Below are 22,421 nucleotides of genomic sequence, written 5' to 3' on the forward strand. Positions count from 1 at the left end.
TCATCTAATGATTTTGCCCTACTAAGTGGTCACTGTAATTATTTTTATCTTACAGTTGATGGCATTTAGTCACAAACCAAGTAAATATCTTTCAGAGAGAAAGACCAGGCAATGGCAGAGCACTGGGTCCAAGGAATTCCCTATCTATGTCTTGGCATCTCTCCAGCTATCCACCCAAGTGCACATCACCACATCCAGAATGTCTACTAGCATCTATAAAACAGTAAAGTTTAAGACAGTGTATAGCTCAATGACATGAGCCAAAGTCAGATCCTGGTGATAGGAAAGTCTAGATCTGAAATTTGATCTTTCACTTATTATACATGAGTTCATTCATTCATTCATTTATTTAAGTGTTTATAGAAGTCCTCTTTTTTGTGCAAAACATTAGTCTAAATTCTGGGCCAAGAATAGGAATGGATCATTCTTTGGTTTTTAAGTATACCTATTTAATAAGAGAACTAAAATAGGCAAGTAACAACAAAAACAGTAACACTGAATCCTCACTATGTGCCAGGCACTGTGCCAAGAATTTTACATCACTTTTATATTTAAACCTCACAGCAGGTAATGTTATTATTCCCATTTTATAGAAGAAGAACCTGATGTCCAGAGAGGTCATCCAACCAGATCAGAGTAGCACAATGGTAAGTGACAGAGCTAGCTTTAGAATAAGGCAGTTGGACCCCCGGGCCTGTGTTTTTAACTTCCTCACTATGCTGCTCTGGAAAAGAATTTTTCCACCTCATAGGTGCCATAAAGAGCAGTTTGAAAGTGGGAGTCCTTCCAGAAGGATGGGAGGATGTAGTCAATAACCCATTATGGCCTCCCTAATCGCTCACTGCTTCCCTTATGTGTCACTCATAGTTTCACACTTTTTTTGCTTTTGCTGCTGCTTTGACTTCAGCTTGAAATGAGCTCTCCCCCATATTCTCTGAGATTCAGGTCAAGTGGTACTGATTTCACGGCGGCCTTCTTGACATCCACAGCCAGAGTTAATTGTGTTTTCTCTGCATCCCATAGCCATAACTTGTTGCTTGCTCTGTTCTTCACTTAGCCTGATGCGAGAGTTGATTTTTTTTTACCTATGTATTCTCTCTGTACTTTTCTTGAGTGCACAATGTGAGTATGGTTCATCTTTTATGCCTAAGACTGGACGTGGTAGGTATACCAGAAGTAGGTACACTTTGACCTGCCAGAATGCTAAGGGTTAAATGTAACCAAGAAGGAGTTGGATATGAAGTAGTTACATTTTTCTTAAACAATTATCATTTAGTCATCTGTCTTGAGGTCTAGTGCTTCTCCAGAAGAAGATTTATCTTGAATCCAGCTTTCTTCCTTCTCTCCATCACAGGAAAGAAGAGCCGAGTTGAAGTAGTTTGTGCAAAAGCAGTTGAAGTGATGAGACTCGATCATAAATATTAGAGACCAATGGGTCGCTACTGTAACTCCCAAAGAGCTCAGGAACCTCCTCATGGTCTGGTGTATAAAGATTCCTTTCTCAACAACAGTCTGCTCCCATTTCTTTAAATAATAAAACCACCGAAATTTTTTCTGAGTTCTATGCTGTCAGAGAGATTCAGAGATCCCTGGATCCTGAACTAGCAAAGCTCATGCAACCTCTCCATTTCATGGGCCTGAATATAAACTCTTGTCATCTGCCCTCTGAATGTTCACGCACTGTCTCAGAGAGGTTAACTGATTCGTCCAAGGTCACAGAGATACTTATTATGAATTTGAAAAATGAATTTCTCAAATCACGTGGAGCTAAGATGAAGTTACCAGGCATTGACTATCATTTTGGAACTTGAATCATGATCAGTTTCTCCTTTCTGTCATATAAGAGATCTAAGAGAATATATCTGAACTTCTGAAAACACAGATGCTGTAGAAGGAAGGCTGAGTTTTATAAACTAAGGGGTTAAGACTATAAAAGAAAAAGGCATAGTTTCTAGTTCCCCTGTCACCTAAAATCCTGTTGGATCAGGCTGTGTCCCTTCCCAGCCAGAGTATTAAATTAACTGCAAGTTGCTCAGAAAGCTGTATCTATTTCAAGGTCTCAGCCCTGGCTGTGCCTTTTTTTTTTTTTTTTTCATCTGAACTGTTGGGTGGGAGAGGGGTCCCAGAGGGTGGGGAGATAGAAGGTAGAAGAGAAGGGGGGGTTATTTCAGGCCTTGTTTCTCTAAGCCTTCAACGTCTGAGCCCCAGGACAGACCTTCCTGTTGTGAAATACTGGACCAGTTGTTGCGGTCTGAAGATAAACAACATTCCAGTAGTTCCCCTAGAGGCTACCCGAGGCCTTGTGCTTTTTAACATTTCCCTGGCCCTACGATAATCCAGGAGCTGAGGATTACTGCATTACCCGCTTCGGCACACACAGCAATTTTGTGGTCTCTGTGCTCTTAAACTGGGTTATGGTAATGAGCTCAGGGTGAGATCTGGATGACTCCACTGGCTCGTTAAACCCCTGAAACACTAGTATCTTTTGTGTAGCTTTGGACGCTCAAGCTGTGCTGATCGGAGGTTTGTAAGAACAAGGGTTTTTTGCCCTGATGTGCGTGGTTTCTGTCTTCATTAATGTTTGAGGCTGAGTTAGGACTCACCGGGGTTACGTAAGGGCAAGTTTGGAAACCAGATGGAAGCCGTTAACTAAATGAACCTGGGTTCATCATGAAAGGGTTGGGCCCCACTTTGCTGTACCCAATAGAACAAAGGTTTCAAATGAATTTCTCATAAGTTCTTGGTTCTTATATAGGTAGGCGTGGCTTTAAAGGGCATAAAACCACAACAAATCAAATGATAGCTTAGACTTGCCTTTCACTTTATGACTGAGGATTTGAGTGATGATTCATGGACTGTGAATGTTGATCCTGGTCCCTGGCTTAGCTGTACCTGCAAACATCATCAGGGCCAACAAATTTGAGAAACACATTCTCTCTGTTCTGGTCACTTTCTACCATTTATCAATTTCACTCATAACCACTGTTATAACTGTTCCCCACAACTACCTATAAGACATGTAAAGGGAGTATTACTAACCTCATTTTAATGATAAGAAACTGAGGCTCAGAGAAATGAAGACTTTTCCCCAAATCTTACAGCTGCCACCACTGTATAAGTAAAACAATTTAAATTTTGTTGCCTTTTGTGCGTGTATATGTATGTGTAATTGCTAATTCAGTAGATTTAAGATGGCTGTGACAGGCAGACATCTAAAGTGTCCCACAGTGATTTCTGACTCTTTTAATCCTTACAAAAAGAAAAAAAAAAATGTCTTTGACGTAGCAACAACTTTACTATTAGGTTCTGGGTGTTGCCGTATCGGAGACCTTGAACAAATATTCAGATTAAAATATCGAATGTGATATTTCCAATTGAAAAACAAAAGCATCATAAAACAATAGAAAAATGAAAGAAAAGAAACATGACTATTTTAATCATTAACAAATAAATACAATATTATACCTTGCGTCTTCTTAATAAGACTTGGCACCTGGCATGCCCAAGTTTTGAAACAAGGACATAACAGTAACAAATTACAGGTAACTAAGAAAATAAATAATGAAAAGATTTATATGATCATCAAGCTAAATGGTCATATATTCCTAGGCTATAAAAACAGCTCAAGAGAGCAACATCTGTAATATGATAGTAGATTCACATTGTATGGAGTAGCACTTGAGGAGGAGGTTAAAAAAGAGAAATGAGTATAATCACAGTAAAAATGCCTCACAGGTGCAATGCCATATAGTTTTCCAAATTTTTTAATATAAATGATTTCTTTTAATCTTTATACAAAGTCTGTGATGTAGTGAAGAAGGCAAGGTGGAGCTTATTATTTCCAGTTGACAGACATGGAGACAGAGGACCAGAGATATTAAAAGTCTTGCCTAAGGTCAAAGAAGAGAAAAGGTTAATAATCAACTCTTGCCCTTAGAACTTTTCATTAGTGCGTATGCATTTATAGCTTATCATTTTGTAATAGTATGCATGTCAAAATCTCTGTGTGTTTACAAATGTAAAATACAGAGTTTTGATGGCCAATAAATAGGGACATATGGGGGAAAAAGTAAGACTCCACATATTTTAAAGCAGCAATGGAGTAATTGCAAAATAATTTTACATTCCATTAAAAATCAATGAAAACTTTCCAATTAAACCAGCATTTGAATAAGTCAAGAACTGTGTCACATAATCCCTTCTTTTCTTTTTTTTTAATGTATATATATGTTTTGTTTGTTTTGTTTTTGGGGGTGAGATGTCCAGCATCTGTAAAATTTGCTTATAGAAAAGGGACTTTTCTCTTTGTATAAAAATCATTGTCAGTTAAAGATTAAACCGAATATGATTATTTATATTCTGTTTTTGAAATGTACTTTAATGTGTGATGTGGACTCATCAGACCACAAGGCACATTTTGCCAAAAAGCGTGATGAGAACGCATTCAGCACAGTCAGAAGGAGGGAGTGGCACTTGGAGTTGGGGAACCAACAGGAATGGCAGCCACGACCCTGTAACATAGGGGAAAGCAGAGTATTCGTAACTCCCACTCGAAGCTGACTGCCCGGGGCCAGTGGAATCAGCAGATGTCAGAGTTTAAAGATCCTCTGGTCCATTTACAGACAGAAAAATAAAAGGACAAAGAAGGAGAGAGGCTTGCTGGTTATCAGGAAGAATAGCCATCTTCCATGATTTCCGCTCTCATTTCCGCCTCGTATTTAGAGGAATAACCTGGGATTTGGTAGTGAGAGGAACAAGCACTGAGTGCATATTACATCACTGCCATGACCTCTGGGCTCTTCCCCAACCTTTCCTGTCTTCCCCAGGGGCAAGTGGGATTGACCTTTAGCCCACTAAGCAATGCCTTGGACTGAAGCTTGGTCATACATTTCCACGATCCCCTTCTTGGTTAGCTAGGGTCTGTCATTATGATGTGAGGGAAAATGCAATGGGCTACGACTCAGAAGTTCTGTTTCTGTACTTTCCACCTGTAAAATCTGAGACCAGTTCCTTAACTTTACAGGGCTTCCGTGTTTTCATCCCTTCCATGGAGTTTAATAGTTCTCTCCATGACACCTTCCCACATTTTTATGAGGATTAAATAAGACGGACGGTATTAACATTTGTAAACCCTGAAGGACAACATAGGTGTTAATTAACACCATCTATTCCCAAGGGGAGTGTAGAATAATGCTTAGAAGCTCAGGATCTACAATTAAACAAAGTTTGTTCACATGTTGCTGTTGCCTCTGAACATTCAGACATGTTGTGTCTCTTTGCTAGATCTCGGTTTCCTCATTCTGTAAAGGCATCCTCCCCTCAGTGGATGACTCTGAGGGTTAAATTAGGTAATGCCACGGTGGCTGACACACAGTAAATAATCGGCACGTGTTTCTATTACTACGACACCACATCTACAAACTGTGGCTGCTGTGATTCCCAAACTCTGCAAGAGAAAGTCTTTCTGGAAATCCACACTAGAATTTCTTAACACTGAAGCAATTGCCCAGGTGCTCTTTTGAGCTAGTCCTTAACTATCCTTGGGAATTTCATTGTTCCCAAGTTTTAAAAGGCAGCTGTTTTTATAGTGGGCAGTAGGAGTGAAAAGAATCAAAAGGATTTTTTCTTTCCCATGTTTTCTTTTGTTTGTTTGTTTGTTTTTTGCGGTGCGAGGACCTCTCACTGATGTGGTCTCTCCTGTTGCGGAGCACAGGCTCCGGATGCGCACGCTCAGCGGCCATGGCTCACGGGCCCAGCCCCTCTGCGGCATGTGGGATAACCTCTAAATTTTTCTGGGAGGATAGTGAAACTTGGTCGGGGGGTGATGGCAGTATATGAGGAAAGGGAACAAAAAACAGATTAAGGAGTTACCAGACTGGGAATCTAGTCCTAGGTCTGCTTTTAAGTCATAGTGTGAGCTATCACCTCAGGCGTCTCTTCTAAGAATTCCAGTTTCCCAGTGGTGAAATGGGGAGGGTAAGATTAGAGTTCCTCAATGTGGTAAATAGTCATGGTAAAGCATCTAACACAGTTTCTGGTACAGGATTAGTACTAAATACATAGTCATTTTCTCCCACTTTCCTTTTTAAGGAATTTCTAGTTCTGATATTCTATAATTTTAGAAATGTGTCTTTCGGCAAAGTGAGACCCCTCTGTCTTAGCTATGTTGAGGTATTTAACATAAGGCAGAACCTAGTGGAAAAAGTCCCAGGAAATCAGGAGATGGTTTCCTGGTCTGAGAAACTCTTCCCTAGCCCACCTCTAAGACTGTTTCTTTAATGATAATTTTGGGATGTCCTTATGGTTGACACTATTGGGTATAAAGCAGTACGTACTTTGAGTCATTCTGTCCAAAGTGGCGATCGGTCTCTTGGTGCCAATCCATACACAGTGAACCACCAAAGTCCTTTAGAAACCCATGTTTGTTAAAGGAGAATGGACTGTACTGAGCCAAGCCCTGCAGACCACACAGAGAATTGGACTTAGAAGCCTCACCTAATTAATTGCTCTCATTGGCTCTAGTAACCAGTCAGCTTCACTACAAAGATATTATCTAAGAGAGCTGAAAAAGGATCTTAAGTATGCTCTCTAATCAAGCTCCTCATTTTATAGGAGGGGGAAAGAAGGATGAGAGAGTACAAGTGGCTGTTCAGGGATCAAAGATCAGTAGAAGAGGTAACACTGAAAGCTAGATCTCTTGACCCCCAGCTACAACATCACCAATGCCCGAAAATAATGTCAAGGGATAGAGAATAATTTTTTCTTCATGTTAAACTGAGCTTCCTTCCACCAAAATTTCCAAATTTCCTCTAGACACTCAAGTTCCCTAACTTAATGGACAATGTTTTGTATTCTTTAAACGAAAGACACTGCAGAGGCTGTTTAAAATGGCCTGGAGACTGAGCCTGCTGCCCTTGCATGGGGCCAATTTCTGGTCAGATACCACTTACTAAATAGAATCTCAATGCACGGATTCTAGGGTTTTGTCCTGTGGGTTTAGTTGGTTTGTTGGCCCAGCCGTTGGAGGTTCAGGCTGTGTGGTCCCTTGCCTCTGTTGCCCCTCTGGGGAGACTTGTGCTTGCTAATGTCAGGGCATGGGTCCTGCAGAACCCAGAGAGACAACGTGTGTGAGGTCACAGGGAGGCCTGTTGCCTGGGGTGATGGGTTTACGGAGAATCCCGAGGAAGCTGAGCAGTCAGGCAAATAGAGCAGAGGTTGTCAATCTTGAGCATCAGAATCACCCAGAAGGTTGGTTAAAACACAGATTTCGGGCCCTACCCCCCAATTCTCTGATTCAACACATCTGAATGGGTCCCCAAAATTGCATTTCTATCCATGTCCTTAGTGATGCTGACACCACTGGCCTACAGCATAATGAGTTAATGCACACAGTTGATATCCAGCCACACACAGCTGATGTCCAGTAATTTGAATGGCATATAAAGAATTCTAGAAACTCCCTCTGTAATGGGCTCCCTGGGTAAGGACTTCAGCTTTTTCCTTTGGGTCAACTTGGGTCTTTAATGATCTGGCTAGCATTTAGGAAGGCATTTGATATTCTGGTTTTAATGTAAACACTTCCCACCTGTCCCAAGTATGTGTATCCCTTTCCAAGAGCTCCGACATTTCTGACATTGGCGGAACCCTAATCTCCCGTCTCCTCCCTTCTCGCGCTCTCCCTCTCTCCTGGCCAGCATCTGTTCTTTTCCCAGCTGTGGCTGCTTCATTCTGTCTGCCTCTTTCTCCTCTTGTCCCCAGCTTCTCACTGGCCCCTCCTCCACACTCGGATCAAAATACTCTGTTTTTATTTATTTACTCTACAGCTGTCAGTGTTGTGTCTGGGTCACTGCAGTGCAACTTGCAGGGAAATGCGATCCTGAAGAGTCCTTAAAACTTCAGCTACTTGTAGTCACTAATGTACCCACACTCAATAACACAGATACCTTCCTTGGTCCCTGGATTGCTCTGAAAATGGCTGGCTTAGGCCTGTGTGTCAGGGTGACCTCAGGAGGAATGAAGCTAACAGTCCTTGGAATTTACACTCAACCATTTAAAGGTATTGAACAATTCTGAGTATTTAAAACTTTAGCACTAGTAAAGGAGATGGAATTGTTCAGTGGAAAGAGCTCTAAATCAGGAGTCCGGAAACTACAATCCTAATTCCAGCTCTCCTACTAATAAGCTGAGTGACCTTGAACAATGAGCGAGCTCTCCCTCTCTCTTTCTCTCTCTTTTCTCTCCCTCTCTCTTTCTCTCTCTCTTTCTCATCCTTAAATTGAAAATAGTATACTTGGTAACTTCCTGCCCTCAGTGAGTCTAAGTAATAAAAATGTGAAGACTCCCTTGAATGTTGGATTTCTCTATGGTGATTCCACATACTGTGCATAGCGATCCCAGGTCGGGTTCTAGGGGGTTTCCAATCTTTCACTGGGGTAACTGCAAAATGAGAAAGTTGTGGGTTTTGAGGCAAAGAGACTAGGACAATGAGAGCATTATAAGTTAATAAATCAACCAGCGAGGATTTATTCAGCAAGTAATATGTCTAAAGGAGATTTGAGAGAGGCAACCTGGCAGGCATTTATTTCACTGAACTGGACCAGATACAGGAAAGGTAATAGATATGAAAGAAAAATCAATGTGATGCAGAATGAAAGTGACTAGATTCTATGAGTCTGTGCTGTCTTCTGTCTTTCATATCCATGCTCTGAGCTAAACCAACCTGAAGGGTGAAAGGCACAGAGTCATGCAGATAGCAGTGGGGAAATGACCTAATGGATGAAATGAATAAAGAATACTGCCTGGTAAAATTTTTCATTCAGTTTCACTGATTTCTTGCATTAGTAGGTAACCTTTCTGGGAAGTGGTTACTGTCATGTAGTTTAAAGAAAAAAACTCCTTCTTAATGCCCCAAGTGCAACACTGTGTGAACTTAATTTATTTTCTCTTCTTTAGTGCCTTAATTTTTTTGTTGTTGTTGTTACTAAGTGGTGACCACCAAAAAGCATGAAAAATTGCATTAAATAATAATTCATCTGTTAGAGCCAATTACAATTACAGCACACAATCACACCCTTTTTTCCATTTGATAGATACAATCCCCCTATAAGGTGGCCAAGTAATAACTGTTATTCTCCTTCAAATTTGGGATCTGGGATCAGAGAGGATCATGGACTTTGTTCACATGGATAGTGAGTGTGGTAATGTCACCAAAACACAGAACTTAATTTTCATTAATTAATTTAAGAACATTTAATATGTCTTAGAAATAGGACTTACCTGGGCTTATGAAGGTAGGCATGTTTCCTGTCCTGAAAGGCGATTCAGGGGGGAAGGTCAAGTGTGTGAAAGAGTGGGTGCAACCATGAGTTCCAGGTGATGTGATGACAGTACTATGTCAAGGAGGGGCATAAAGCTGGAAGCTTCAGGAAAGGAAGTCACACGGTTTACTCTCAATCTCTAAGTTATAAAAGTTTCCCGTCTGACAAACATTTAGACTTCATTTTATTATAACTCTGTTCCTTAACATCAAACAATTCAGTATGTACAGTGCCTATGAATAAGAATTTACGTAGAATAAATGCCTTCTGGAAATATTGACTGTGATGCCCGTTTCTGTAAAACGAATACAATTGATCATTTAAATTATAAATCAAACATAGTTTCATGATGATAAACATCTCAGAATATGATTTGGAAGACATTTTGCTGAAAAAAGAGTAAGGAAGTGGCCAGTTCCAGGCATTCTGTGCAATGTTGAGCTATTGGACCATGGCAAGCCGGTAACCTTTCCTACATAGGACTTGTGCTACATTGCAGAAACTTTTTAATTTAAGAATTTCCCCAATATTTTAGTCTTTCTCCTGCCTTCACTTCTTACCCTTCATTTTATATTTTCCATGTTGGTAAATTCTCACCCTAAAAACTCCTCTGTGAATAGAGGCCATTGCAATAGGGGGGTTACTTATTTTTGATATTATCTTTCAAGTCTTTGACTCCTCTCAGAACTAAACATGTATATTTATTATTATAGAACACTAGGGCATAACCTCACAAAAACTATATAGAGCATAGTTGTTTGTAAAATAAATCAATATGCCTGGTTAACATTTCCTCATTCATTGTTTCCAATGTAAGACATGCTCTGAACTTTACATGATGAAAGAATCTTTCACTGAACATATGCGCTAAATTCTTTTAATAAATACTTATTGGGCAAGAACAGCTATGCTGGGTGAACTAGTGGAGCTCTCAGAGGAGCTTTAGGAATGATTTAGTTAAATACCTTTATTTTAGAGAAGATCAGTAAATACCATAACTCACCCAACAATTCCGAGGCAGAGATGGCACTAAAATATTGCACTGTTGATTTCTGTCCTAAGAGGCTATTTTCTGTAACTGAGTTACGGTCAATAGTATTTTCAAGCAGGTAATTTTCCCAGGCCCAACCATTTCACCACAACCTTAATTTAATCAGAAGTTCTTGAGAGACTTCTAGGGCACCAGATGTTGTACCAAAGTTTGCCGAAGCTATTTGGGACCAGTGATTCTTGGAAATTTCAATCGGATATTTGCAGAGTTCCTAAGCAATTGATTGACAGTAGTATTCTATAGTGCAAAGATCCCTGGTCTGTTAATCAGTGAAGAATCGTACCAATAATTTTTTGGGAGCCCTTAAGCAAGTCCCTTGATTTCTCTAGGTCTTCATTTTTCTTTAGTAAAATTATGAGACTGGTTTAAAGATCTCATTTTTTTCTTACATTCTGACTCTATAACTCAAATTTGGCTATTGTATGGATACTCAGGGTGATAATGACTAGGTGAGTCCCATTATCTTAAAGCGTATTTCATGTCTTGCAAATTTTAATTGGTGTCTCATTGTCCATTAAGTACTTTAAGTATTTTATATAGAATTCAGTGTATGGGGATTTTGGATTTTGTTTATCCAAAGGTAACTATCCTGTGAAAGAAAATGGCTATAGAAACATAGCCTCTTTCATGGGAAGCCAAGTCCACTTAAAACTAACTGTAAATAGACCATTAACACCTCTATACTTTTATTTATGAAAGTGACAGAAGTTTAGCCTTGGGTAAAATCAGCTCAGCACACAGTGAGAGGAATGTGATGGCCTGCACCTCATTGGAGAACAGACTAAAAATTATTAAGCGGCCCTCCGTTGGAATGGATTGCTTCATGAATTCTTTCCATGTCTAATTCTCGTGATTCTGCAATAACTCTACTTCCTGAACGTAAAAATAGGCTGTTAGCACGGCAGTGAAATGGTGACTCCCTTCCACCCTAGGAAGGAAGGGTCTCTTTTAGGTGAGTAACCACAAAGGTGGACAGGTCCAATTCCCAACCAGATTCACATTTTTTTCAACTCAAGTGAAATACCACTATCTGTTTTTTTATTTTTTAAATAAAAAACTAAATTTTGAGGGCCTGATGTGACTGAGAATACTGAGCTATAGTGGACACATTCTTGGAAATGAAAGGTACTCTAAAAATACAGATATCATTGACCTGGCATCAGTAGGCTCTCACTACATCCCTTCATTCCCCTCCCCCCACCCCTGCAGTCTATCTTCAGTAAAAGTGCATCCAAATATAAAGTATATGGGTCGTGTCCCATTCCATGGGATCTTGAAATGTCTGGACTTAAAACGGGATAAAGCTAAAGCTGTGTTTGAAGTGTCCTAAACTAGGGCACCAAGAGCAGCTGCTCTTATTTCCAGCTGGATCCCTCAGCCTGACAGGGCAGAAGAGCAACAGCTACCTTGACAAATTCTCATTTCCAGGCATTTGGAGATTCAGCTGTGAAGATTGCTCAAGGCAAAAAGCTGACAAGTCCAAAGCAAAACAAAACAAAACAGAATAAAAACAACAAAAATTATTCCATCATTTTTAAAGGAAATAATCCATTTAAAATGTGAATCAAGCACATACACTATTTAGATTGACAAATTTTTATAGCGTTCTGGAACTCTGCTGCTTCTGATGTTTGTGGTTATTCGTATTCATGATGAGGAGATAGGCATTCAAAACTTTTCAGGTAGATTTTGAAGACTACATTCAGAAAATGAGATGTACCTGTGTAGAGGCTTGATCTATAGAACCAGGCTTAAAGTAATGAGGAATGACTTATAGTTACAGAAAAATTCATCATTTGCTTTATTATTACTACTTGCCAGTTATTGGGCTTCGACCTTATATCAGGCATTGTATTAAAATCTTTGTTTATGCTCTTTCATTTTTACCACAAGCCTATGAAATAAGGAACGGTGTCATTTTATAAATGTGGGAAGCGAAGCTCAGAGGAATTAAATTGACCAAGTTTACACAACTAGATAGGGGTAGATCAAGGATTCCAACTCAATCAGACCCTACTACAAGCCTGTCTTTAAAAATACTATGTTGAGTGGCAGGAAAAAAAAATTGAAATGATAACCGATATCTTTCTTCCTTAACCCTGGTACTCCCTTTAATGCCATGATGCTACCCAGCCAAACTAGGTAAATCTAAATGCATTAATTGAGGAAAGAGGTGGCAGAGCTGTAATTTTGGCTTTTGAGCTTTAGAAGTATAGCTCTTGAGCAGGGGCAGAGACCAGCTGATTTTATACTCACCCCATATCGTCTTCCTCCTATAGCACACAGCTCATTGTTATTTTCCAGCCTCCTTTGCAGTTAGGTGTTGCCATGGAATACGAATGGAAGTGATGTGCGCCATATCCAGGCTGGGAGCATTAAAAAAAACAAATACCTCTACATGGGATAATCCATGTTCCTTTTCTTTCCTTGCTGGCTAGTTGACTGGAATGAGAGGACATGCTTGGCAAACTCAAGAGTGTTGTGTTAGACACGATGGAGCCCTGTTTCATTGCATGGAAGAGAGCCACTGTTCAGATGATCAGCAACACCTGTTTAAACTTGAAGAAATATATTTCTATTGTGTCAAGCCACTCCAATTCGGGGTTTATGTATCATGCACTAATACAGGGAAAAAAGCTTGAAAAATAGATTGAAGAGGATATCTGATGAATATGTCTATGTGAGGGGAAGGGGTGGGGCAGGGGCTGGAGTTTCCCCACCTGGAGTCCAGATAAAGATTTCTTGAAAATATATAGGACAAAGACATGTTTTTTTTTCAAGAAAAGGTTTTTGTTTGTTTGCTTTTTGGGAAGGGATGTGTGTGAAGATTGATGGAGCCATACCTATTAGATAAAAATAGATTTATAAGATGTATCAATCAGTAGCAATAAACCCTTCTTGTCTGGATCTCAAATTGGTTCAAAAGCAAAATACTTATTAGACACTTTAAGTGTGAAATATATGAATAGTAAGTAGATATTTGATGATACTAGGGAATTACTTTTTGTGTGCTGATAGGATTATGTCTTGCTTTTTAAAAGAATTCTCATCATTCAGAGATTGCCTAAATGTTTACAAATGAAATAATATGGTGTCTGGGATTTTCTTCAAAATAACCTTGGTGGGGAATGGGTGGGAGTATAGATAAGATAGGATTGGTTTGGGGTAGATGATTGCTAAATCTGGGTAATGGATACATGGGGGTCATGATATTTTCTCTATTTTTGTATATATTTGCAACCTTTTATTATTAAAAAGTCTAAAAAAAGAAGAAAATATTTCCTAGGTTGGGGAGAGAACTGGGTTACAAAGCAATGAACATGTAGATATGATGAGATCCTGAAAAAACTATTCTGCCCCTTTTTTTTTATCCCAAATTGAAACCTTGAGAAGGATACTCAAATCCTCATATAGATTTGTAGAATTAGAGAGCTGAGAGGGCTGTGCCTTACTTCCCAGGAAAGCCTGGGCAAGAAGCAAAACCCAGTGTGGAACTGAGTGTATGGTGTGTGCAAATAGAACCTTGGCCTCACAGAGTTTCCTATGGCCGAATGTGGCCCAGAAGCAGCAGAAGGTGACCAAGGAAACACAGGAAGAGAACCAGACCTCTCGGCCATGAGAATGAGGGATGACTGAGCAGTGACCTGTGTGGACCTAGGGACATGAATCAAATTCATGGTGGGTATCTCAGTGAATGGTTAGATGGCAGTAGAGGACCAGATGTCTCCTAATGCCTCAGCATAAAATAAATCCTTTGGAACTGAACTGAAAACCTGGGACAGAGAGGATCCCTTAAGTGACCAAGATTAAGTTTCTACCTCCTGGTAGAACGGGAATACAGCATATACAGTATGTTCAATTACCCACAAATAAAGAAAATGAAAATTTTTCCCACCTGCATGTTTGAACTGCAATTCATATACACTACAATTACAGCGCCTTTCAGAAACCCGGTGATTAATTCCACCACATTTTAGGACCCCGGATGAAGCTCTAAACACATCCTTGTTTCTCTATTTTTCTTCTTCATTACCTTTATCTCAGCCCTTTAAGTCAGTTAAATATTTAAATTCTAAATTCCTATAGGAAAAGCTCTTCCAGGGAGGTAAGAACTCTGGGCTGAAGCCTGTGCTCTGCTCATAACTATTTGTGTGACAAGTGAAAATAATTTACCTTCCTGGAGCTGAGATTCTTCTTTAGTGAAACGAGGCTTTGCCTCTAAATCTACATTCAAATTCTCTTTAAGAGCGGTTTTTTTTAGGGTTTTATTTTGTTTTTTGTCCTCCAGGTGGCCAAGAATGTCAGGAAATGTCAAACTATACCATGTAGATTCACTAGTTGATCTCATATGATGTAGTTTCACGGATCATAGTCCAAAATAAAATTTCTCAAACTGGATTAGAGGTTAGGATAGAAGTAGTCAGTGTTCTGTGTATATAATATTACTGGGGAAATCATAAAATGACAAATTCCAAATACTAGAAGGGATTTTAGAAATTATCTAATGCATTCTCCTTTGGCCGAGAGAGAGTTACTTGTCTGATATTACAAATGATAGAGGTAGAGCCCTGCTTTGAACACGAGTTTTTTTGGTTTATGGTTTTTTCACTACTCCTTCCAGCTTCAACTATAAAGCTGCAGATTTCAACATGTCTGTCTTTGTTGTTCATCCCAACTACTATTACTGAGCATCTGTTGTATACAGAATACTATGAAAGCTATGTGAGTCATCATCGTCGGGGGTGGTGCTCATATCTGGGGGGGGGGAGAAGCACCCATATTTTAAAATTATATCAGGTAACACAATTCCAAGTGGGCTTTGTTGAGAGCTTTCTTAGAAGCCTTAAATAAATGCTTTGGATGTAAAGTTGAAAAAGAGCACAGTTCAGGGAGACGAATTGTATGTGACCTGGGCCTTGAAATTTGGGTAAATTTTTCTGAAACGTGGGGTAGGAAGAATTGGGAAAGATATTTCAGAGTGGAAAAAAAGCATCAATAAAGTTTTAAAGAAAGAGAATGTAGAAAATTGGGGGGGTGGAAATCTCTGTTTTACTGATGTACCCAGAATCATGGCAAGGCTGGAAGTTAGTCCTGGGGTTTGGACCTTGCCATGGAAGAGGGAGTCATTGAGTTTAAAGGAAATGACCAATGGTGTGAGGTCAGTGGACTCAAGCGTCTCTTAAAATTAAGTTTGGCAAAGTTAACCAGATCCCTGTTTGGAAAAATACATTGTTTGCATGTTTCAGAAGTACACCTAAGCATGGGAAATTAACAGGGGGGACCTTTGTCTGAATCCCTAAGGAGGTAAATGAAATCAGGGTTAGCTTCACTGGGAACATTAAGTTTAAAATTTGAATTCAACTAGGTACCAAATTAGGACTGGGAAGATGCTGACTTTAGGCCAGAACACAGAAATACAATGGTAAATTAACTTAAAGTGTTTTAAATTGTTTTAAAATAAAACCATTTGCCCATAAGACCTTTAGGGCTGCATAAGGGCCTGAAATAATTCACAAGTTTGCATTTTCAGAGTGACAGGAGCAGCTGACAATGTCTACTATGATTTTCCTCCTGAGGGCTTGTTTTAACACTGTCTTACCTTCACACATTATAAGGTTTAGCTTTTGGTAATGAATACAAATAATTCTAAAATATGATATTAGGTTTGCCAGGCTCTAGGGTTTTTGTCAGTTTCTACCTGTGTTGCCTCTGCCTTTATATCTGGATGGTACTTACAAATAACTATTGTCCCAGGGGAATCATTTATGCCACGGAAATAGAAAAATAAATGAAATCTGTATGCTTTTTTATGATAGCAGCTGATCTTGCAAAAATTCCCTCCATGTGTAGTTACTTAAAATGTGTAGAATAGTATGAACTCTGGCTCTGGAGCCCAATACCTGGATTTTAATTCCACTCCTACTATTTTCTTGCTCTGAGACCTTGGCAAAGGTAACTTCTCTGTACTTAGTTCCTTCATCCGTAATATGGAGATAATAATAGTAGCTATCTCATAGAGTTGTTTTGAGGCTTAAATGAATTATCATATGTAAAGAACTTAGAATGCAGCTTGGCAGACAGTAGCATCGTAAAATTATTAGATATAATAGTAATAATTTTAATTAATTAATTTATTCAGTTGCATTAACCACTGTTCTAACGCTGCTCCTCATACACCAGCTATGCCAGACTCCCTGTTCTTCCCAATCAAACCAGGCATGTTCCCATCTCTTCCCTTAGTCTTGAGTCATTCATTCTGATGAAATGAACTTCCTTCACTTAACCTCTTGATGAAATGTTCTCATGCTTTAGCTTTTGGATCCTGTGACATTGCATTTTGCTTTTTTTTTTTTTTTTTTTTTTTTGCGGTACGCCGGTCTCTCACTGTTGTGGCCTCTCCAGTTGCGGAGCACAGGCTCCGGACGCGCAGGCCCAGCGGCCATGGCTCACGGGCCCAGCTGCCCTGAGGCGCATGGGATCTTCCCAGACCGGGGCACAAACTCGTGTACCCTGCATTGGCAGGCGGAGTCTCAACCACTGCGCCACCAGGGAAGCCCTGACATTGCGTTTTGAAGTCTTCTCACACCATGCCCTTCTGTAGCAACCCTTAGCAGAATTCATTACAACCTCTTCTGTGCTCCCATAACATTTTTCATATAATACCATTGTTGTATATTTATCCTTGTTACTAAAGTATGAGTCTACAAAATGTTGCCCTTTAGTCTTTTTCTCTCCAGAGCCTTAGACAGGGTCCTGTTCCAAATGAACACTGTATGGATAGTCAACAAATTAATTAATTAGATGGCACTGTGCATACTGATACCAGAAAAAGTAAAATCATTAGAAATCATGAGACTCCAACAAGGGTATCACTAAAGTTTGTTGAACTGTCTAGAAATAAGAATTTAAGTAAATTAATACCACATACAGGATTACAATGGATTAAAAAGGGGCTTTTCAAGAGTGTTTTCTATGACAACTAATGCCAATTAATTTTTATTGAGTGTGAAAACAATTATGCTGTGATTTCCTGCTACAACAGTAACAACAAATTTTTTCTAAAATTGTGAAGATTTATAGCATGACATGTCACCATACTTCAAAAGCTTTTAGGTCCACCAGGTTTTATTTATCTAGTCACAAACACTAAGTTGTATTTATACACACATGCATGTGTATACACACACCACCAGCACCACTGTTACCATCCCCCTAATCCAATGCAATCTCTCATGGACCCCCTCAGTTAATTAATTATTAGCATGATTTTGAATTGCTGAGCAATATGAAATCCTTTTTTATCACCTTTGGGAATTCATGAAGAAAGAGTACTCCTAACATTGATGAGTCTGCAAGCTAAAATATGTCAGATAATTCAGTAGATATTTCCTAAAAGACAAAAATGCAAATTAATTATTTTAGTTCAGTGGAATTAAGAAAGATGCAATAACAGAAACAGCATAATGATAATAGCAATAATGGTAATGATAAATGTTACAATCTACCAGGAACAGAGGACAATCATAAACTTGTAGTCGATAAAGAATATTGTCTCAAAATACAAAGTTCACAAAATGAATTGGACAAATTCATAATCGCTGAAAATTTTTAACACACGTCAGCAACCGATCTACCAATCGAATAAAATTTAGCGCTGAATATGGAAGATTTGAAGACAAAATTAACTAGCTGATCTAAATATCCAAGCAGTCAGTCACAAAGGGAGTTTCACCAAGTTTCAGAGAATCAATACCATGTTCTTGAACCAAAGCGGATTTAAATTAGACATCAGCTACATAAAAGAATGCTCACACCGACACTCCACAATAACATGTTTTCAAATAAAGAAACACACTCTAAAATAAGTCATGAGTTAATGAGCAACTCATATTCAACTGAAGAAAGTACAAAAGAGGAACTGTGCAAAAATAAAGAAATTTGGAGGAAAAAAATGCAAATGGTAAGAGCCAAAAATAATTTTTAAAAAAGTAAACAACAAAATCAAAGGCCAATTATTTAAACAAACAAAAATTAACTAATTTTAATTGCATAAACCTCTATCCAAACTAATCAACAAAAAGAGAGAAAAGAGAATGGATTGGATAAATATTCACTAATTTGTATTAAATTTTAATAAATAATTTTAAATGGTCAATAAATCTTAGGAATAAAAAGAAGAGATGACTGTTTTCTAGAAAAATATTAATTTTAAATTTGACTTAACAAAAATAATAAATGCATTAAATGAATAGTAATTATAAAAATTAGTTTGATAATCAAGTATTCCCTTCAGAATATACAGAGGTCATGTTTTTAATGTTGATTTTTACCACACATTCAAGGAATATGTGTGTATATATATCTATATCTATGTCTATATCTATACATACATAAATACATATATAAAATAGAGAATATATAGAAAAAGCAACTTAATTCATATTATGAAGTAGATATTATCTCAATCTCAATAACAGTAAAACTTATATGGTATTTTACCATTGTAACTGAGCAGGACCCTATGGAGCCTTCCTGGGACAGAATCCCCTGTCTCTTCTTCCTGCCTCTTGTTTGTAGAAAAACTTTAGCCTCCTAAGCTTTCTCCGAGTTTCAAAGGATAAATTTAATCAGAGAAGTGAGAAAATGCAGCAACAAAGGAAAACAATCAAGACAAAATAATAATAGTTTAGCCATTAAACAAAGTCAAGGACTTTTAGTTCCTCCTCAAGGTCTATAGATAGACCATATCCTGAGCCATATCCTTTGAGCTGTTTGACAGCTACTAAAGCCCCCACCAGGTGGAAGAAGTTAACTATATGCTGCCCACAAGCACCTAGAACCCAGACCAGTTGAAACCAGGAGGTTGATGATGTTGACTCCTGATTATCTCACCATCACCAACGAGAAGAAAGTCCATGAGCTGATCACACACCCTAAAACCCTTTACCTAACTCTGTCTTTAAAAACCTTTTCCTGAAAGCCATTTGGGAGTTCAGCCTTTTAAGCAATAGCTGCCTGGACTCCTTGCTTGGTGCCCTGCAATAAACTCTGAACTTTCCTTTACTGCAAGCCAGTGTCAGTAGATTGGCTTCACTGCACATGGGACAGTGGACCCAAGTTTGGTTTGGTAACACCATGTGTTACATGCTATTTTAAGAGTAAGTGGTAAGATGGAAATTCTTCTACACTGCTGGTGGAAAAATAAGATTGTACAACAATTTTAGAGATATCTAATAAAGCTGAAGATATATTCTTTGACCCCTCAATTTCTCCCCAAGAATTGCTCTTGTGTTCATGCCCTGAGAGATGTGTTTTAGGATGTTCATTGCATTGCAGTGCTGCATTAGTGATGAGTTAGAAACAATACAATACCCAGCAAAAACTGTGCAGTTAATATTTATAAACAAAAGCCATGTATATTAGTACGGATATATCTCAAAAACATAATATGGAATTTGGACAGTAAAAGTAGAGCAGCCTACAGAGATTTGATAAAACACAAAGTCAAAATAGAGGTTCTGTGGAGATAGGGGATGGGATTCAAATCAGGAAGGAAATTATAAGTAGCTAAATTATATCTGTAATATTTTATCTCTCTGAAAAGGAAAGAAAACAGGGGAAAAAATCTGAAGAAAAATAATAAAGGAATTGTTCCAGCATCCAATTAGAGAAAACAAATCTACAAGATATAAAAATCCAGGCCAAAATCAGACATTACTCCAGCAACATTCAATTCTGGATTACAACAGAGCAGTGTCTTCAGGTATCTAAGGAAATAAACTGTGACTAAAGGATATTCTACTAGTCAAGATTCATTCATTGTATAAAGACAGTTACAGGTCGACATTTTCTCACATGAAAGAATCCAGGGAGTATAAGTATGCATGAGCCCTTTTGGAAAACATTTCTTAACAATAATATCTAGTCAATTAAAGGATGACTCAAAGACTACAGAAAAGAAAAATGCATGATTTAAAAAAATAATAAAGATGACTAAGTAAGTGACTCCACTTAAAAACAGAAAAAAATGCAAAACAATTTTGCTAATTATGATAACAGAAGTTTATTTTACAAACATTAGCAGTGTAAAATTAATAGAAACCATAAGCTGAGAGGAGGGATTTGATGCAGTAATTGTCAGAGTTCTCATATGCTCATCTTTTTAGCCAAAGGATTCACAATCCTGTCTACATTCAAAGTGCATAGTTAAAACATAATGACTTCACCTGTTTTTTTATACTAATTGTTTTAAATCTAGAAGAATTTTTTACAAAATAATATTTCTTGTAGCAAAGAAACACAAAAAAGTCAGCAACTTCAGATTAATTTCACTTTCTATTGCTTCTGCTAAATTTAAGTAAAGCACTTATAATAAATGTTAACACATATTATTGCATACTATTATATTAAATGATTATTATACTACTAATTATTATACTAATATATACTACTAATTACTCAATAACATTACTCATGTTATTGGTTTTCCTCAGATACTGATGATTCTAATTTTTCTCTTTGTTTTTGTATTTAAGAATGTTTAATGTTTTGAGAATATGATTTCTGTGTTTTCCAGCCTGTCTTCAAAATTGTAAAAGAGGGAGAAACGTGCTGTTTGTCAGGTTTTACCAATAGCTGGCATTGAGAATATGAGAATTTCCTCTTCCTTTTAAATGTAACCAGTCATCCAAGGTCCTACCCTGTGTCTCAGGTCTAAGCATTCATAATTACTGCTTTTGCTTAGCACGAAAGCACATTTTTCTCTATTGCCTGGGGAGTGAGAGGTGTGAAGAGCAGATCTCTCTGAATGTTATCCTGAAGGTTGCCCCAAGACTTCCCTTCTTAAGGATCTATTGCCTTTAAACTTGGCAAACAAACATCCAAAGCCATTTCTACCTTTTATAGCAGTGCTCCCTTTTAAGTATATTGAACTGTGATTTTCTCAGGAATCAAATCCTCTGTGTGTGTGTGTGAGATGTGTATATATATATATATATATATATATATATATTTCAGCACTGTAATTCATTTATATTGATTCAAAATTCATATATATAATAGATACAAGTACTTAATATATAATTCTATATTTATAATTTTCACATATATACTCACATGTGTACATACATTTAGTGATTTCTAAGGGTGTAAAAGATCAGAAGGAGGTAGGTACATGTTCACATTTGATTCACTTTCACTCAATATCTCTTTAAGTTCGGAACATAATCACTTTCCTTGTTTAAGAGAAAGTTACACTTAACAGAAATTCCAGGAATTCAAAATAACACAGGTCAAGCTGTGTGTGTATGTGGGTAAGGATTTAAAATAATCCTTACATAAATAAATATCACTAATTAATACTCTTTTTATAAAAAATAAAGTTCTGAAGTGTACCTCTCATATCCTTTTTATCAATATTAAGATAACTGACATCAGACTTTTAAAATTTGTTAGAAGTCAAATTTTTAATTTCAGAAATCTGATGAGTTATTGGAATTTCATAAATATTTTAGGACATGCACATTAATAAAGATATAAATAAACCATTTAATGTCATCATCATAATGTCTTACAATTTAAAATATTAAATTACCTGTAATAAGCCATATTATTGACCATTTTTAAAAAAAATTTTATTAGAGTATAGTTGATTTACAATGTTGTGTTAGTTTCAGGTGTACAGCAAAGTGAATCAGTTATACATACACATATATCCACTCTTTTTTAGATTCTTTTCCCACATAGGTCATTACAGAGTACTGAGTAGCGTTCCCTGTGCTGTAACAGTAGGTCCTTAATAGTTATCTATTTTACATATAGTAGTGTGTATATGTCTATCCAAATCTCCCAATTTATCCCTCCCTGCCCTTACCCTCTGATAACCATAAGTTTATTTTCTACATCTGTAACTCTATTTCTGTTTTGTAGATAAGTTCATTTGTACCTTGTTTTAGACTTCTCATGTAAGCAATATCATTTGATATTTGTCTTTCTCTGACTTCCTTCACTCAGTATGACAATCCCTAGATCCATCCACATTGCTACAAATGGCA

Source organism: Neophocaena asiaeorientalis, unplaced genomic scaffold, assembly GCF_003031525.2.
Source record: "Neophocaena asiaeorientalis asiaeorientalis breed wild unplaced genomic scaffold, Neophocaena_asiaeorientalis_V1.1 scaffold225, whole genome shotgun sequence".
Taxonomy (NCBI): domain Eukaryota; kingdom Metazoa; phylum Chordata; class Mammalia; order Artiodactyla; family Phocoenidae; genus Neophocaena; species Neophocaena asiaeorientalis.